At 41.5% G+C, this 6,000-nt stretch overlaps 1 long non-coding RNA gene across 1 annotated transcript; it reads right to left on the reverse strand.

The window, feature by feature from the left end:
* Positions 1 to 634: 634 nt before the first annotated feature.
* LOC124501227 (uncharacterized) lies at positions 635 to 2,028 on the reverse strand. The gene is made up of 3 exons (XR_006959722.1): positions 1,306 to 2,028; positions 1,143 to 1,202; positions 635 to 1,014 (listed from the first exon to the last, which is right to left on the reverse strand). It is a non-coding gene; the product is annotated as an uncharacterized LOC124501227 (long non-coding RNA).
* Positions 2,029 to 6,000: the final 3,972 nt, after the last annotated feature.

Raw genomic sequence — 6,000 nt, forward strand, 5'->3', positions numbered from 1 at the left:
CAGGTCACGATCTCACGGTCAGTGAGTTCGAGCCCCACGTCAGACTCTGTGCTGAGAGCTTGGGGCCTGGAGCCTGCTTCCGATTCTGTGTCTCTGTTTCTCTCTGACCCTCCCTCGTTCATGCTCTGTCTCTCTCTGTCTCAAAAATAAATAAACATTAAAAAAAATTAGGTGACTCTTGTCCAGGCACCTGTAATAAAGTTGCCTTTGTGATAGTGATAAGTGCAGAAGGACCTTGTAGGGATAGATCATCGTACAAATAGCCTGAGGAGACTGAAAGTCCACTGTTCAGGGGGACATTCTGACCCCCAGGTGACCATAATTCCTGAAAATTGTGTGCGTGCCTCTCTAGGTAAGGTCAGCTCTAGCTTTCTTTGTGCTTTTCTGTGACTCGCTTGTGACATCACAGGGAGATAACACACCAGATTCTTGCGTTTTTGGTCCTTGAACTTAAGACATCACTGAGTTCTTCATGTCCCACATATCACCCCCTCAATAGGAATGTTGCATGTTAAACTTCTGTTTTCTCCCTGCTATGGAAGGTGAAAGTTGTGGGCTATTTGGTGAGGATTGACTTTTACAGCTCATTTGACAACTCCCATTATATAATTATTATAACAATATAACAATTCTATAACAGTAACATTATATAGCTTTATTATTATAAAGGGTGGGGTTATCTTCATAGGTAGAATCAGGACAAAGTCACAAGAAAGGGTTGGCCATTGAGGAACAAATGCTTTAGAGATTAAAACATTTCTTATACATTCATCTTGAGAAACAATAATCTCTTGTGACAACTATTTCCCAGACTATAGGTCGAGAGTCGTATAATCCTGTCCCGACAGGATTTTGCTGAGTGTTTAATGATGCACAGAAAATTTTATGACCTGCCTCTGTTTCATTGTGTCTGCTGTCCCAAATGGGTACCACCATTCTGCTGGGTCACAGTTATAATCAAACAATTTTCTTCCTGTTTCAGGCTGTCCTCTGGAGTCTCCAAGGAGAGACGTTCTGGGAAGGAAGGAAGACAGGATGAGAAAAGATCCCTCTCTACTTGTGAGGGTAGCAAGGGATTCTAAGGCTGACATCTGCACCCCTGGGCCATCAGTTTGAGAGTGGCTGAGCCTGTAAGGAATCACCTGTGACATCGTATTCCAGACATGAGAGGGCTTCTGAGTCCCTCATTATGTATGTTTATACTGAAAAAAAAAAAAGAGAGAGAGAGAGAGAGAGAGAGATAATAAATATTTTGAGACTCTCAGAAAAGTTCTATGTTGCCAGGAATTTTTTTGTCAAACTTACCCTCCGTTGCTTATAGTCAATCCAAATCTCACATTTCCCATTTTCAGGCAAAATCCTAGGCGAATGACTTACGTTCTCTTATTCTTCTAAACAACATGTAGAGTAATTCTTTCAGGGGAAGAAAAGCAAGCACTTAATCCAGGACCACAGCTGAGTCCTCCTCCTCCCCACCCAAGATGATCACACAGCTAATTCATCAGAACGTTCTAAAATGTTCTGTCTAGATTGTTGTCTTAAATAAGTGCCAGGCTCCTTTCACATCTTAGCATAGAATATAGTTTCATGAAGTCAGACGCATAGGGAAGGGATTGGTATAGATTGGCATAGATTTCCTCTTTCTACCCAAAGCATCATGGCCCCCCAAATGCTGCTGCTTCATTACCAATGGAACCATTTTCACGGAAGTTCCTCCACATGATTCTCACTCATTCTTACCTACCACATATGTCTACTTACTGGCTCTTCCTCTCTGTTCCCCTCTTTTAACCAAGTGCAGTATTTTTGTCACGATGGGTCATTAAAGCATCTGTGTGGAAACCTCTAGTTGGAGAGGTATATAAGCGATTGTGGAGAGAGAGAAGGAGGAAGGGGGAGAGAAGGAAAGGAAAAGGGGAGGGAGGGAAAAAGAGGGCAGTGATATCTAGCTTGGAGACTCGGAATAAGTTGTTGTGAGATGAAAGAGACTACCATAAGAGACTCTTAAAAACTGAGAACAAACTGAGGGTTGATGGGGGGTGTGAGGGAGGTGAGGGGCATTGAGGAGGGCACCTGTTGGGAGGAGCACTGGGTATTGTATGGAAACCAATTTGACAATAAATTTCATACTTAAAAAAAAAAAAGAAATTCTAAAGAAAAGTCTGGCACTACCTGTCAGAACAGTTATGTGACAGATTTCCGCATTGCATTCAATGTTAAAATTGTCTGGAAAAGTCCCTTCATTGTATAATAATTACAATAAGTTAAAAAATTTTTTTTAATGTTTATTTATTTTTGAGACAGAGAGAGACAGAGCATGAGCAGAGGAGGGGTAGAGAGAGAGGGAGACCCAGAATCCAAAGCAGGCTCCAGGCTCTGAACTGTCAGCACAGAGCCCGACGCGGGGTTCGAACTCACGAGCTGTGAGATCATGACCTGATCCGAAGTCAGATGCTCAACCGACCGAGCCACCCAGGCGCCCCTACAATAACTTTTGAGAAAGGACTGTTAAATTTCAATTTACTTTGATGCTCACAAAACTGTATGGCTGCCTATTAAGATGCTATTCAAAATGGCCATGGGATATTGTTTTTGTGTGTGTGTGTCTGCATCTGTGTCTTTGCATGGAGCGTTGTCTCTTGGTATGTCTGTGTATCTTTTTTTCTTCAAAAGTTCTCCTGCAGTTTCTGGGGGCACATTTCTCTTTTTCCATTTTCCATTTTCTTGTTCTCTTTTTGTATGTTATTTATTAGATTTTATTGATTCTTTTTTTAATATTGATTATTTTAAAAAGTTTTTTTTAAATGTTAATTTCATTTTTGAGAGAGAGAGAGTGAGAGCAGGGGAGGGGCAGAGAGAGAGAGACAGAGGAACCAAAGCAGGCTCTGTGCTAACAGCAGAGAGCCCGACGCGGGGCTTGAACTCACAAACGGTGAGATCATGACCTGAGCAGAAGTCGGATGGTTAACCCACTAAGCCCCCCAGGTGCCCCTAGAAAGTTTTAAATAATTTTTCTCATCTTCATCTCTGGGTTTGTGCATGTCTTTCCTATTTCGGTTTTCTAAATTTCTTCAAAAAACCAACTCTTGGTTTCATTGATCTGCTCTACAGTTTTTTTACATTCTATATTGTCTATTTCTGCTCTGATCTTTATTATTTCTCTTCTTCTTCTGGGTTTGGGGTGTCTTTGCTGTTCTTCTTCTAGTTCCTTTAGGTGTGCTGTTAGATTTTGTATTTGGGATTTTTCTTGTCTCTTGAGATGGGCTTGGATTGCAATGTATTTTCCTCTCAGGACTGCCTTCGCTGCATCCCAAAGCATTTGGATTGTTGTATTTTCATCTTCATTTGTTTCCATATATTTTTTAATTTCTTCTCTAATTGCCTGGTTGACCCATTCATTCTTTAGTAGGGTGTTCTTTAACCTCCATGCTTTTGGAGGTTTTCCAGACATTTTCCTGTGGTTGATTTCAAGTTTCATAGCATTGTGGTCTGAAAGTGTGCACGGTATGATCTCAATTCTTTTATACTTATGAAGGGCTGTTTTGTGACCCAGTATGTGATCTATCTTGGAGAATGTTCCATGTGCACTCAAGAAGAAAGTATATTCTGTTGCTTTGGGATGCAGAGATCTAAATATATCTGTCAAGTCCATCTGATCCAATGTATCACTCAGGGACCTTGTTTCTTTATTGATCCTGTGTGTAGATGATCTATCTGTTGTTGTAAGTGGAGTATTAAAGTCCCCTGCAATTACCACATTCTTATCAATAAGGTTGCTTATGTTTGTGAGTAATTGTTTTATATATTTGGGGGCTCCTGTATTCGGCACATAGACATTTATAATTGTTAGCTCTTCCTGGTGGATAGACCCTGTAATTATTATATAATGCCCTTCTTCATCTCTTGTTACAGCCTTTAATTTAAAGTCTAGTTTGTCTGATATAAGTATGGCTATTCCAGCTTTCTTTTGACTTCCAGTGGCATGATAAATAGTTCTCCATCCCCTCACTCTCAATCTGAAGGTGTCCTCAGGTCTGAAATGAGTCTCTTGTAGACAGAAAACAGATGGGTCTTGTTTTTCTATCCATTCTGATACCCTATGCCTTTTGGTTGGAGCATTTAGTCCATTTACATTCAGTGTTATTATAGAAAGATATGGGTTTAGAGTCATTGGGATGTCTGTAGGTTTCATGCTTGTAGCGATGTCTCTGATACTTTGTCTCATAGGATCTCCCTTAGGATCTCTTGTAGGGTTGGTTTAGTGGTGATGAATTTCTTGTTTTTGTTTGGAAAGACCTTTATCTCTCCTTCTCTTCTCAATGACAGACTTGCTGGATAAAGAATTCTCAGCTGCATATTTTTTCTGTTCATCACATTGAAGATTTCCTGCCATTTCTTTCTGGCCTGCCAAGTTTCAGTAGATAGGTCTGCCACTAGTCTTATGGGTCTCCCATTATAACTTAGAGCATGTTTATCCCTAGCTGCTTTCAGAATTTTCTCTTTATCCTTGTATATTGTGCAGTTTCACTATGATATGTCATGCAGAAGATCGATTCAAGTTACGTCTGAAGGGAGTTCTCTGTGCCTCTTGGATTTCAATGCCTTTTTCCCTCCCCAGAGCAGGGAAGTTCTCAACTATGATTTGTTCAAGTACACCTTCAGCCCCTTTCTCTCTCTCTTCCTCTTCTGGAATTCCTATTATACGGATATTGTTCTGTTTGATTGCATCACTTAGTTCTCTAATTCTCCCCTCATACCCCTGGATTTTTTTTTATCTTTCTTTTTCTCAGCTTCCTCTTTTTCCATAATTTTATCTTCTAATTCACCTATTCTCTCCTCTGCCTCTTCAATCCGAGCTGTGGTTGTCTCCATTTTATTTTGCACCTCATGTATAGCATTTTTTAGCTCCTCGTGACTATTTCTTAGTCCCTTGATCTCTGTAGCAATAGATTCTCTGCTGTCCTCTATACTTTTTTCAAGCCCAGCGATTAATTTTATGACTATTATTCTAAATTCTTGTTCCATTATATTACTTAAATCGTTTTTGATCAATTAGTTAGCTGTCGCTACTTCCTGGAGTTTTTTTGAGGAGAGTTCTTCCGTTTCATCATTTTGGGGAGTCCCTGGGGTGGCGTGGAACTGCAGGGCACTTCCCCTGTGCTGTCTGGAGTAACTTGTGTTGGTGGGTGGGGCTGCAGTCATGCGATGTCTGTCCCCAGCCCACTGCTGGGGCCACAGTCAGACTGGTGTGTACCTTATCTTCCCCTCTCCCAGGGGCAGGACTCACTGTTGAGTGGTGTGGCCCCTGTCCAGGCTACTTGCACACTGCCAGGCTTGTGGTGCTGTCTTGATGGGATCTGGCATATTAGCTGGGGTGGATCCTCTTCTGTGGGCCTCTGGTCTATGCTTGGCTCTGGAGAGTCCGTTCTGCTAGCCTTCTGGCAGTTTTCTGGGTTATTTAGGCAGGTGTGGGTGGAATCTAAGGGATCAGCAGGACGAGGTGAGCCCAGCGCCCTCCTATGCTGCCATCTTCCCCACCCCCCTCGGTTATCTAAATTTCTGATTATTTCCTACTCAGTATAATTTCTTTTACTTTCTCTTTTTTTCTGTCTACCAACCCAATAAATTTCTTGCAAATGTTTCATTCTTCATGTTTCACTACTTTGGAATGAGAGAATACAACTCCGAGGCCCTATTGCCCTGCTCCCCCAAACATAATCCTTCTCCAGGTTGAATGAATTTAAGGAGACCCAGAGCTCTAAAATTAGACACCAAACAGCCGTCTAGGTATTTAAAGCAGGAAGTGGTTTACTATGGGAAATTATACGCTTACAAATTCCTCATCATGAAGTTTCAAAAACCTCAGGAAACCACTGCACCGTGTTGCAAAACCAAGTCTAGCAAATTTCAGGGCAAGTGCAAAGGCCCCTACAAAACAAAATCTCCCACAGACAGGAGAACCCAGCACAGTGCAACCTGGCCCAGATTCCACCCGTACAG

The sequence above is a fragment of the Lynx rufus genome, unplaced genomic scaffold, assembly GCF_022079265.1.
Source record: "Lynx rufus isolate CCGP_SWC_20201006 ecotype Redwood Valley unplaced genomic scaffold, mLynRuf1.p SCAF_7, whole genome shotgun sequence".
In the NCBI taxonomy this organism is placed as follows: domain Eukaryota; kingdom Metazoa; phylum Chordata; class Mammalia; order Carnivora; family Felidae; genus Lynx; species Lynx rufus.